The sequence below is a fragment of the Haliotis rufescens genome, unplaced genomic scaffold, assembly GCF_023055435.1.
Source record: "Haliotis rufescens isolate VD_foot unplaced genomic scaffold, xgHalRufe1.0.p SCAF_15, whole genome shotgun sequence".
Classification (NCBI taxonomy): Eukaryota; Metazoa; Mollusca; class Gastropoda; order Lepetellida; family Haliotidae; genus Haliotis; species Haliotis rufescens.
Window position 1 is genome coordinate 24,999,093 of NW_025963835.1, and position 14,489 is coordinate 25,013,581.

Genomic DNA, 14,489 nt, shown 5'->3' on the forward strand with positions numbered 1-14,489 from the left:
GACTTACAGTACTTTTGCTACCTGCATGGACCCCAGCCGAATTTACATCATCCCTTCAGCTGTTGGCGATTATTGACAAATTTAGCAAACATTAAAACAACACATATGCTACGATTAAAAACGTGGTAGACATAAACATACCTTGAAAGACATACCCTCTCAGGGGGACAATAATTTTACACTAGTTTAACCCCTTTCGAGGATATAGCCACTAACAATCTCAGTTACTGATTTATTTTACCAATTGTAAAAGTTAATGTATTTATTTACAAAACATAATAATCAAAATTGATGGAACAATTCGATTTCTTTTACAAAACTAAGAATAAAATGAGAACTTACCTGTGTAAAAAGGTCCTTCATAGCTGAAACTTTGAAATATTGATCCCTTGTGATGGAAAAATCAATACAGTCAAGCAGGACATGCTTGACAGTGATTCTTTCATCACAAGGGATGCAGAATGGAGGATCCTCACCTTTAAGTAAATATTAATGAGTATATCGAGAATGGCCGATACGGCATCGTCTTAATACGATCTCTTCAAATGTGGACCGACAAACCAAGTAGGTGTAACCGATATTTGCTTTTATTGCATGTAATTTATTTATACCCACTTGGGTGTCCCACTTCTTCTGCATTAGATCTCTGATGTAACATCTAATGACAGGTTTATAATGACTGTAGGGTAGAAAAAGTGGTGTCACAGATTGGTTGAGTGCTGTCTTAGCAGCAGCAGCAGCCAAAGTGTTACCAACGATTCCAACATGGCTGGGTAACCAACAAAAGACGATGTCGTATTGGCCAGTTGCAAGATTATTGTGTAATTCAATTATTTCAAGTAAAATTGGATGCTGACACGACATATTTTTTACTGCTTGAAGACATGACAACGAATTAGACAGCACCTCCATCTTTGGATGCATCTGTAAATATTGATTTGTAAGTGTTATATTGGCTTCTTAACTGATTATATTCTTGTTTATATTGTAGTTGATTGGTGTCAGATTTCTTTAGTTTAGATAATGTCAGATCCACCTGTGGCTTTACCAATTGCCAAGGAGGAGAAGAAAGCAGGCGGAAAGGAGATATATTTTCGAGTTTAATTTTTGCAGCAGAAATGAAAGGTTTAGTTCTGATTCCTAGTGGTGGAATAAGGGATGACCTTATACTGAAAAGATCCCCATAAAGAGGATTAAAAACGCAGTTGTAAGCTGGATTTGACTTATTTGAATGTAATTTAGTTATGTATTGTAAAGATAGTTTTATACGGCGCTATTTAAGAGAAGGTTCATCAGCCTCAATGTACAAACTGTCAATAGGAGATGTTCTAAAAGATCCAAGACAGAGTCTTAGACATTGATGGTGGATGGAATCTATAAGTTTAAGATTGCTTTTACAGGCTCCACCATAGATGATGGAGCCATAGTCAAGTTTAGAACGGACAAGTAATCTATATATGTGAAGGAGGGTCGTCAGATCTCACCCCCACTTGGAATTAGAAACGACCTTTAATAAATCTTGTGCCTTCAGACATTTAGCTTTCAAATATTTAATATGTGCTAAGAAAGTAAGGTGATGATCAAAAAGTATTCCCAAGAATTTATCTTCTTTTACAACTTTAATTGGAGTTCCAGCTAGATGTAATTCTGGGTCCTTATGTGGTTTATATTTTCGACAGAAATGTATACAATTAGTTTTAGATTTAGAAAACTTAAAACCGTTCTGCTCTGCCCAAACATTTATTTTATTCGATCGTGTGCATATTTTTACCTCGACATGATGTATTAAAATCGTCAACAAATAACGACCCATCAACAGAGTAATTCAAAACCTATAGTAAGCTGAACTATTATTCTTTATACTCAACAACGTTACTGATAAGATGCTACCTTGGGGCACACCTTGATCTTGATCGTAAAACTCAGACAAGGTGGATCCAACACGTACCTGGAAATTTCTATCTGTTAAAAACTGTGATATAAAATTAGGCAAACGGCCTCTCAACCCCATCTCATGAAGATCCTTTAAGATTCCATGTTTCCACGTCATATCATACGCTTTTTCTAAATCGAAAAATATAGATACGATGTGTTGTTTATTGATGATAGCATTTTTAACAAATGATTCTAATCTAACCAAATGGTCAATAGTACTTATATTCTTCCTAAAACCGCATTGAATATTTGTTACAAGATTATTTGTTTGTAAGTACCATATTAATCGATTATTGATCATTCTTTCCATGGTCTTACAAACACAGCTAGTAAGCGATATTGGTCTATAATTTGAAGGATCAGTGTGATCCCGGCCAGGTTTTGGTATTGGTATGATAACAGCATTCCGCCATGACGAAGGGAAATTACCCGTAGTCCAGATATTATCAAATATATCTAATAGTGTTTCTAAACAGGGGTTAGGTAAATGTTTTAGTAACTGATAACTGATATTATCGGCACCTATAGCAGTATCATGAGCTTGCCCTAAGGCAGTATTTAGCTCATGAATGGAAAAAAACTTCATTATAATCTTCACCATTTTCAGAGTTAAAATTAATTTTCTTTCTATCTTGTTGGTCTTTAACTTTCTGATTATTTTGTACATAATTTGATGATGAAGAATGTTTAGCTAACGTTTCTCCTAATTTATTGGCTATATCAGATTTATCAGTTAAGATGGTGAACACTAGATTTGGAACCTTTACCTTTTATTCTTTGAAGCATATTCCAAACCTTAGACACTGGTGTACCTGAATTTATTTTAGAAACATAGTTCCGCTAAGATTGGCGTTTATTTTGTTTGAACGTACGACGAGCTTTTGCATTTAACATTTATAACTTATTTAAATTATTGACAGTTGGGTGATGACGGAAATACTTCGCTGCCTTTTTTCTAGCTTCCTTGCTTGTTTACAATCGGTGTTAAACCATGGTTTACGTATATGTGGATTTGTAGAGGATTTTGGTATACATTCATCAGCAATTTCTTTTAAAACCTGAATAGGATCAGCTACATGACTGAAACACCCAGGAATGTGCTTATTTGTGGATAATGATGTAAATATAAAGTCCAGTTAGCCTTTGTAAAATTCCATCGAGTTGTAGGTGGATTATCAGATGGATTGATTGCTTTAATCATAGTTGGGAAATGGTCACTTCCACAAAGGTCATTGTGGACTGACCATTCAAATTCGTTGAGTAGATTGGAGTGAGTTATAGACAAATCTAGAGAAGAGTGTCAGTTGCAGGATGAAGGTAAGTGCTTGAATCATCATTAAATATGTACATGTCATTATTAGAGAGGAAATCCTCAATTATTTTACCTTTATTATTAGTGTGTGTACCACACCAGAGTGGGTTGTGGCCATTTAGATCACCCATGATTACACAGGGTTTAGGGAGTTCATCATAGAGAGCTTTCAGATCAGACTGCTGGAGAGCAAATGAAGGCGGAATATACAATGAGCAGAGAGTAAAAGCAACGTTCAAAGTTAGTCGAACTGCAACGGCTTGGTGAGTAGTTTTAAGTGTAACAGGGCTATGGATAACATCATTTCTCACAATGATTGAAGAGCCCCCAGTGGCCCTATCACCTGGAGGAGAAAAATCATGATAAGCATTGAAGTGACGTAAGTTGAAATTGTCGGTCTGCTTTAGATATGTTTCTTGTAAGCAGAATGCGGAAGGCTTCAAACCCTGGACTAATAACTGCAATTCATTAAAATTAGACCTTAATCCTCTATAATTCCACTGAAAAATATTATTTGAATAAACTATCTTTTATGGGGATTGATAGGGGATCTACCCCCCACCTTCTTTGAGGGCGACAAGCTGTGTCCCCTGGGATGGACATTTTCTGACAAATCCATGTCCTAAAGGGATCCAAATTTATTGAAAAGTTGATTCTGATTATCTGCCCCTTTGGAGGTTCTGCCACTTTGATATTTATTTGAAGATTCAGCTCTAGGTTTAATTTGGATTTTTTACCACTGTTTTCGGCTTTGTTTGAGATACCGGTTGCAAAGCGGGCAGTGATGACGATTGTTTCTGAGATGAAGACGATGATTGTGATTGAACTTGAGATAGCACAGGTGTTGTAGGAAGTGATTCTGCAGTCTGAGTGGACTGGTCAGGAGAAAAGACTTCAGGACCATCAGTGTTTATCCACGTCAAGTCTGTTTGACATTGGATTGAAGTGGTTAGAGGCGGTGTGGTTACTTAACGGGTTGTGTCAGAGGGTATTCAAGTAAAGGAGGCATAATATTCATTGGTTTCTCTGGGTGAACAACAAGCTGTTTTGCATCAGCAAAATTTATATTTATATTTATATACAAAAATAACTCCCTGTTTTTTATTTCTGACACTATATCATCTTCCGTCATGTCAGCAAACAAACGATCTCTGCCTCTCGCGATCTCTTTGCTGGTATTTAATGTTCTTTGTTGAGACCAAAACAGGAGCACCGACAAACATATCAGTTGACAACAGGTTGGTTGATTGCTGCTTTCTATTAGTAAAGAACCTGTACGCAATCGTTTGATATTTCGTACCTCACCTGCAATGCCTTGAACACCTTTTGATACGACAAAAGGGTTCAATTTGAGTGGCGAATTGTCAAGATTCTCGATAATAATAAATAGATTTGGATGTTCGTGGTTCATCATCATTTTCAAGTTGACGCTTGTTTCTTGTTAGGGCGGCTTCGTAATCCATGTTTTGTGTTTTCAGTTTCATCATCCGAGCTCCCCACCCACCATGGAGTATCATAAAGACAATGCTATGAACAAGTGGACCTCCGACTTGCAGCAACAAGGATACTCGGATGACATACTGAAGCAGATAAATCCAAAGATCAATTTTTCCACCAGATTTGCCCATGAGCCACCGCCTTCTGGGCTTAGGACTCTAGGCAATTTATGAATTTGGAAATATACATTTGAGTGAGTTAAGATTGTAATTCACAACGGCAACATTCCAGCCATGTCGTATACATTTGAAATTCAAGCAAAATATCATTTGGCAAAGACAATACAAAATAGTTCAACATTTTGACAGATAATGTGCTACACAATATGCATGCACAGGGCTTGGCATGACCAGCCGATTGATTGAATCGGGCCCATCCTACCACCCGTCAAGGCAAAGTTAGGGTCAAAGTGGTGTGTTGGGCTAAGGAACACTATTGCCGGCTCCGGCGACCTCAACCACCAAACTCCCTTCCTCTGCCGACACAGGGGCGCAACCCACGGCAAACAGGTTTCCCAAATTGGTCGCCTTTTACGACCAGCACTGGGTTGCTGTGGACACATTCTACCCCGGGTCAACACAGGGGAAGAGCTATTAGCGTTACCCAGCACTCACCACGGGGAGGTTGCTCTTCACGAGTGCCTCGTGTTCATCATAACTGACTGGCGTTTCATTATATACACTGTTGTGAATTTGTTTCATTATATTCGTGTGACACTCATTCACTAAGGCGTCTAAGGCGCCGCAATTTGCTGTGCGGAGTTGTCTCCCTTAGGGGGCCCAGAAACCTATGATCGTAGGTTTCAAGTTCGCCCTGATTTTGTTCAAAGTTTGTCAACACCATGTCGTGCTCGTGAGTTTCATCAATGTGGTAAATGTTTCATATCTGCACACACGGGCTTTCCCCAAACAACACGCTGGCACATCGTTGTATAACTGAAGTATTGTTTAAAGCAACGTGACATCGAAGTCACTCACTCAATGTCTGATATATGCGTATATGTCTTGATTAATTGCTATACAAGTTTCCGCCTTCTCACTCGTTGTGTAAAACTGTCTAGAGCCGACAACACAAACATCACTCACAGGTGCGTACAAATAACAAATGTCATGTACATGCGCATGTTTGGCCTTCGCTGCGGCAGAGGTCAAAGATTAGGACTTCCACAGGTACACATTTCAAGGTGTGAATCTTGATGTGACAAACGTATATTCATGAAGTTTAAAACGTTCAGTGCTCGTTATAAACTAACAAGTAGTCATTAAGCATTAAGTGAATGGAAAGGCGTTGTTACTAGGGGACCGACCTTCAGATTCTAGACGGGGCGGGGCTGGCATTTTATCTAAAAAATAAATTGTCCCAGAAATTGCTTTAAAAAATGTCTGCTGATGAAATATCCACTTAAAAAATTCCCCGACCCTCACTCTTAACCCCGAAAATCAAATGGTCGATCCCTAGGCAAAGTTAAATATCCACATGTTATCAAATCCCACACAGGGAGCTAATCCAACGCTCTGCATTGCCCGCAAACACCTATACTAAAGCAATGGCGGAAATATATCAATTACTGTAGGATCGGTTTAATCTATATTCTGTCATAATTCTTCCAACATCGTAATCAGCATGGACGTATCTAATCTCCCTTTCCTAGGCTTTACTCTCTTGTATCAAGTATGTGGTTCCCCCTTTCATGTACGACTTAGATCATGAACATACACACATTTAGCATATACGCTCTGGCTTAAATTGCCATACAAACCTACCGGCGAAATTAATAGGATAAGATGTTTAAAACCATATTATAATTGGCGTTACTTGAAACGTGGGGGGAACCTGCTTGTGACTTCTTTTGTCTATTGGAGATAACAAAAAAACAGAAAAAAACATATTAGTAGGGATAATACATGACAAAAACATCTTTTGGGCAGAAGAAAACCTTTCATGACAGTATAAACCAATTAAATGCTTAATGCGCACTATCGTCATAGACAACATTTCCAGGCCAAGGATGCTATTGCGAATACATATATATCACTTGGTTATAAGAAAAGGCTTCCTTGTACTCTGAATATATTAACCAAGAAGACAAGTGCGCTAACTTACTCGGTAGCCGTACCGGTTCGCCCTCGACAACACGTGAACGCTCGTTAGATAAAAAATACTGCTTACGTAAGTTCTGGGAAAAGCAGTTATTTATAAGAGTGACATTTTTCTTAGAATCACGGATGCTTGTGCATGGTAAACAACTTAGATTGACAGACACGGGGTATATAATCGTCAAGACGGACAAGACGACTCATATTCGCCAAGATGAAGATCGTGTGCCTTCTACTTGCTGCTGCTCTGGTACTGGGGACCGTCTCCACAGGTGAGTTACAACATGAGATTGATGGACCAGGTTTCATCGAAAACATCTGAGACCAAATACACAAATTGTGATATACATGTACATTTTCCTGTATTGAATATATTTATATTTTCTCACGTTGAAAATATTATATTTGCTTTAACATTATTCAAGTTATGTTATTATCACGAATTTGATTTAAACATATTTTATTGCGGACAATCAAATGGATTAGGCGCAAGTAACACACTTACGAGGTCTTATCACGTACTATGTATAACAGGTGTTCTTTTCGAAACGTCTAAGGCGCCGCAATTCGCTGTACCGAATTATGTCAAATTGGCGGCCCAGTAACATAAGATCGTTGGTTCGAATCCCGATTCGCCCCGTTTATGATTCTTGGTTTGGTAGCACCATACCTGTACTCTTGGGTTTCACCAAAATGGTAAACGTCTGAGGCCTGCATTACACCTGGCTTTCCTCCCACAGTAAACTGACACGTGTGATATAACTGGAATACTTTTCAAAGCAAGAGACACACTAAGATAGAGACCAACTAATGTAGTGACACACTGATATAGAGACATACTGATGTAGAGACATACTGATGTAGAGACACGCTGATGTAGAGACACGCTGATGTAGAGATACGCTGATGTAGAGACACAGTGATGTAGAGACACGCTAATGAAGAGACACAGTGATGTAGAGACACGCTAATGAAGAGACACGTTGGTGTAGAGACACACTAAGGTACAGACATGTTGATGTGAAGACACACTAGGGTAGAGACATGCTTATGTGGAGACACACTGATGTAGAGACACGCTGATGTAGAGACACGCTGATGTAGAGACACACTGATGTAGAGACACGCTGATGTAGATACACGTTGACGTAGAGAAAAACTAAAGTAGAGACACGCTGATGTGGTGACACGCTGATGTAGAGACACACTGATATAGAGACACACTGATGTGGAGACACACTGATGTAGAGACACACTGATGTAGAGACACACTGATGTAGAGACACACTGATGTGGAGACACGCTGATGTAGAGACACACTGATGTAGAGACACACCGATGTAGAGACATACTGATGTAGAGACACACTGATGTAGAGACACACTGATATAGAGACACACTGATGTGGAGACACACTGATGTAGAGACACACTGATGCAGAGACACACTAATGTAGAGACACACCGATGTAGAGACACACCGATGTAGAGACATACTGATGTAGAGACACACTGATGTAGAGACACACTGATATAGAGACATACTGATGTAGAGACACACTAATGTAGAGACACACTGATGCAGAGACACACTAATGTAGAGACACACCGATGTAGAGACACACTAATGTAGAGACATACAAATTTAGAGACACACTAATGTAGAGACACACCGATGTAGAGACACACTGATATAGAGACACACTGATGTGGAGACACACTGATGTAGAGACACACTGATGTAGAGACACGCTGATATAGAGACACGCCGATGTAGAGACACACTGATGTAGAGACATACTGATGTAGAGACACACTGATGTGGAGACACACTGATGTAGAGACACACCGATGTAGAGACACACTAATGTAGAGACATACAAATTTAGAGACACACTAATGTAGAGACACACCGATGTAGAGACACACTGATATAGAGACACACTGATGTGGAGACATACTGATGTAGAGACACACTGATGTAGAGACACGCTGATATAGAGACACGCCGATGTAGAGACACACTGATGTAGAGACATACAAATTTAGAGACACACTAATGTAGAGACACACCGATACAGAGACACACTAAAGTAGAGACACGCTGATGTAGAGACACACCGATGTAGAGACACACCGATGTAGAGACACACTGATGTAGAGACACACTAATGTAAAGACACACTGATGCAGAGACACACTAATGTAGAGACACACCGATGTAGAGACACACTACTGTAGAGACATACACATTTAGAGACACACTAATGTAGAGACACACCGATGTAGAGACACACTAATGTAGAGACACGCTGATGTAGAGACACGCCGATGTAGAGACACACCGATGTAGAGACATACTGATGTAGAGACACACTAATGTAGAGACACACTGATGCAGAGACACACTAATGTAGAGACACACTGATGCAGAGACACACTAATGTAGAGACACACTGATGCAGAGACACACTGATGCAGAGACACACTAATGTAGAGACACACTGATGCAGAGACACACTAATGTAGAGACACACTGATGCAGAGCCACACTAATGTAGAGACACACTGATGCAGAGACACACTAATGTAGGGACACACTGATGCAGAGACACACTGATGCAGAGACACACTAATGTAGAGACACACTGATGCAGAGACACACTAATGTAGAGACACACTGATGTAGAGACACACTAATGTAGAGACACACTGATGCAGAGACACACTAATGTAGAGACATACAAATTTAGAGACACACTAATGTAGAGACACACCGATGTAGAGACACACTACTGTAGAGACATACACATTTAGAGACACACTAATGTAGAGACACACCGATGTAGAGACCCACTAATGTAGAGACATACACATTTAGACACACACTAATGTAGAAACATATAAATTTAGAGACACACTAATGTAGAGACACACTGATGCATAGACACACTTATGTAGAGACACACCGATACAGAGACACACTAAAGTAGAGACACACTTATTTAGAGACACACTGAAGTGGAGATGCACTATATAGAGACACACTGTGTTTGAGACACATTGATGTAGAGACACACTTATTTTGAGACACACAGATGTGGAGACGCACTAAAATGGAGACATACAAATGTAGAGACACACTGATGTAGAGACATACAAAAGTGGAGACACACTGATGTAGAGACATACAAATGTAGAGACACACTGATGTAGAGACATACAAATGTAGAGACACACTGATGTAGAGACATACAAATGTAGAGACACACTGATGTAGAGACATACAAATGTAGAGTCACACTGATGTAGAGATACACTAATGTAGAGACACACTGATGTAGAGACATACAAATGTAGAGACACACAGATGTAGATGTAGCGGCCATAAAATTTCCGAGTCCCGTAATGGGATTCGAACCACGGACCTTCTGATCCGAGGTCGGACGCCTTGTCCACATGACCAAAGAGGTTAACCCCGTCAAAAGCTGACAAGGTAAGGATGTCATCTGTGGGATGACTCCACGCCCTGCTACATAGAGATACACTAATGTAGAGACACACTGATGTAGAGACAGACTGATGTGGAAAAACACTGATGTAGAGACACGCTAATGAAGAGTGGTAATGATCTGGACTCCAGTCTAATACGAAAACTACAATTGTGGGCGTTGTTGTTTCAGTGGATGCTCAATGTCGTGGATGTGGACAAAGTTGCGTGGTTCACAGAGATTGCTGTGGATGCAAGTGCCATTACGGTAGAAACGCAATCTGCGATCGGGAACACAATAAACCGCCGCATTGCTCTTGTCATGACCACTAACGGCCCAACGCTGCAGCTGTGGCAACGAAGGTGAGATATGTGTGCATCACCCTCACCGGCGTGTTTGTGTGTGAGTGTGTGTGAGTGTGTGGAACACGTCTCCCTCCTGGCCAGGTACTGTCTCTGTCGTACAACAACACTCACTGACATAGAGAACACGTCTCCTTCCCCGCTAGGAACTGTCTGTCGTACAACAACACTCACTCACATGGAGAACACGTCTCCTTCCCCGCTAGGAACTGCATGTCGTACAACAACGCTCACTCACGTGGAGAACACGTCTCCTTCCCCGCTAGGAACTGCATGTCATACAACGAAACTCACCCACATGGAGAACACGTCTCTTTCCCCCAGTAGGTACTGTCTGTCATACAACGAAACTCACCCACATGGAGAACACGTCTCCTTCCCCACTAGGTACTGTCTGTAATACAAGGAAACTCACCCACATGGAGAACACGTCTCTTTCCCCACTAGGTACTGTCTGTCATACAACGAAACTCACCCACATGGAGAACACGTCTCCTTCCCCACTAGGTACTGTCTGTCATACAACGACACTCACTCACATAAAGAACACGTTTCCTTCCCCATCAGGTACAATCTGTGTCGTACAATAACACTCACTCACATGGAGAACACTTCTACTTCCCCACAAGGTGCTGTATTTATCGTACAACAACACTCACTCACATAGAGAACACGTCTCTTTCCCCAATAGGTACTGCCTGTGTTATTCAACAACACTCACTCACATGGAGAACACGTCACCTCCCCCACTAGGTACTGCCTGTGTTATTCAACAACACTCACTCAGGTGGAGAACACGTCTCGTCCCCCACTTGGTACTGTCTGTGTCATTCCAGAACACTCACTCCCATGGAGAACACGTCTCTTCCCCCACGAGGTACTGCCTGTTGTGCAACAACACTCACTCACGTGGAGAACACGACTCCTTCCCCACTAGGTACTCTCCATGTCGTACAACAACACTCACTCACATGGAAAACACGTCTCCTTCCCCACTAGGTACTGTCTGTCGTACAACAACACTCACTCACACGGAGAACACGCCTCCTTCCCCACTAGGTACTGTCTGTGTCATTCAACAACACTCACTAACCTACAGGACACGTCTCTTCCCCCACTAGGTACTGTCTATGTCGTACAGCAACACTCACTCACTTTGAGAACACGTCTCCTTCCCCACTAGGTACTGTCTGTCGTACAACAACACTCACTCACATGGAGAACACGTCTCCTTCCCCACTAGGTACTCTCTATGTCGTACAACAACACTCACTCACATGGAGAACACTTCTTCCCAACTAGGAACTGCCTGTCGTACAACAACAATCACTCACATGGAGAACACGTCTCCTTCCCCACTAGGTACTCTCTATGTCGTAAAACAACACTCACTCACATGGAGAACACGTCTCCTTCCCCACTAGGTACTCTCTATGTCGTACAACAACACTCACTCACATGGAGAACACGACTCCTTCCCCACTAGGTACTCCCTATGTCGTACAACAACACTCACTCACATGGAAACACGTCTCCTTCCCCACTAGGTACTGTCTGTCGTACAACAACACTCACTCCCATGGAGAACACGTCTCCTTCCCCACTAGGTACTGTCTGTCGTACAACAACACTCACTCCCATGGAGAACACGTCTCCTTCCCCACTAGGTACTGTCTGTCGTACAACAACACTCACTCACATGGAGAACACGTCTCCTACCCCACTAGGTACTGTCTGTCGTACAACAACACTCACTCACATGGAGAACACGACTCCTACCCCACTAGGTACTGTCTGTCGTACAACAACACTCACTCACATGGAGAACACGTCTCCTTCCCCACTAGGTACTGTCTGTCGTACAACAACACTCACTCACATGGAGAACACGACTCCTTCCCCACTAGGTACTGTCTGTCGTACAACAACACTCACTCACATGGAGAACACGTCTCCTTCCCCACTAGGTACTGTCTGTCGTACAACAACACTCACTCCCATGGAGAACACGTCTCCTTCCTTGTCTGGTACTGTCTGTCGTACAACAACACTCACTCCCGTGGAGAACACATCTCCTTCCTTGTCGTACAACAACACCCACTTACATAGTTGACCTAATTTGTCATATATATGACTACTAATGGGCTTGTACTGTTACATTTGTCTAAATAATATATTTGGCTTTTCAGTGAACTGGCAATGGACTAATGATGGATTTCGAAAGCAAGCGGAATGTGGAGAACGCAACGTGTCAAGTCTGTAAAAAATAAACCGTTCTTGTCTCGATTTATGTTTATTATGTTTCTTACATACATCTGTAGTAATGCCCCACTTGCATACAAGACAATATGTGCTTCTTGTGATTAAGGCAATCGATGCCAGTGAGGCACGGAAGGTTAAGAGGCGAATGAGTACTGCCTTCCTTGCATCTTGTAAACAATAAAATAATAATAATGGTTCTGGGCCTTCCGTTATTGGATACTTGTCCAGGAATCCCATCCGTGGTATCTCTCAGGACACCACGGTGGATACAAAGCCCTAACAATCTAGTACCAGTCACCAGACACCTGTCTGGTTGTCATGCCTTCCAGAACCCCGGTATCCGGTAATGGATGCCGTGACGGACACCTCACATCTTAGTGTCGAGGTCAAGTTGATGGAAAGGTCACCGGGTCTGTACTGTTTCTATCTGGTATCAGATGATAGATACCCCTACAGATTATTCCTAGTGTAGGTGTAGATATAAACCAGGATTTGTCATTCCATTTACCGAATTTCATATAGCAAAGAAATATTTCTTGTGTTGAAAGATAAAAACCAATATGTCCAATTGTCCCCGAAGATAACATTATCAAGTATTGAAACCATGATATTGTAAAATGTGAAAAAATATGTTGCTTAAAAATTCAAAACATATTTTTGGAATTTGATAATATTTCAAAGCTAAGATTAAATGCCTTCAAAGTGAAAGTGACGATCACACTGAAGTGCTCTATTTTATCACACCGGCAATCCATTTATTCAGGGTAGAATTTCTCTCCAACAATAAGCAGTTAGCCTTTGACAATTAGTCAGATACTGTACGAATCCGGTTTTGTGTTCATGGTTCCACGTGTTCGTGAAAAGGTGCGCGCGCGTATGCAGCGCCACCCATGGTATTCTTCACAAACATGTACACAGACAGGCCAATTGTTCACCTGACACAAAAAACACAGGAAGGCGCATGTATCTGTACACCTTTTAAAAAATATACTGAGGCCTTGCAAGTTGTAACCCTGATTGTTTGCAATGTTTTCAGATGGCAGTAAAATCAAATGTAACATGAAAATGTAAAAAACATATTTGCAATCTATGCATAAATAAAAGAACCAACCCATTTCCATAATCATAAGAAATCTCTTTGTAGAAACTAAAAGGTCCTAAAAAATCTGCAACTAGTCCTTTGTCAATCTAAATAATAACAAACTGAAAATACCGTCAGTGCAAGAAAATGCCACACATTTCGATGAGGAATTTGCCCATGATAAATAAAGACCTCAAATTTAGATTTTGCGAAGATAAACTCTTTACTTCAAAAACAATATGGACTTCCGCAGCAAAGATATTATACATGTTTTAGTGAGTGAGTAATTATTGCTTAACGCCGCATCGGCGATCTAGCAGCTATTCGTGGCGAGAAAATGTCTTATCTGACCATATGTAAACAAACAATAAAAGCGATGTTGAAAATCACTAAAACATCCGAATGGTATCACATTCAAGGGTAAAAACTGACGGTTAACCGTTCACACAAAAAC

At 40.9% G+C, this 14,489-nt stretch overlaps 1 long non-coding RNA gene across 1 annotated transcript; it reads left to right on the forward strand.

Annotated features, from left to right (window-relative positions):
- Window positions 1-6,954: 6,954 nt before the first annotated feature.
- On the forward strand, window positions 6,955-12,974 carry LOC124151001. The gene is made up of 3 exons (XR_006863318.2): window positions 6,955-7,112; window positions 10,523-10,692; window positions 12,882-12,974. It is a non-coding gene; the product is annotated as an uncharacterized LOC124151001 (long non-coding RNA).
- The last annotated feature ends 1,515 nt before the right edge of the window (window positions 12,975-14,489 follow it).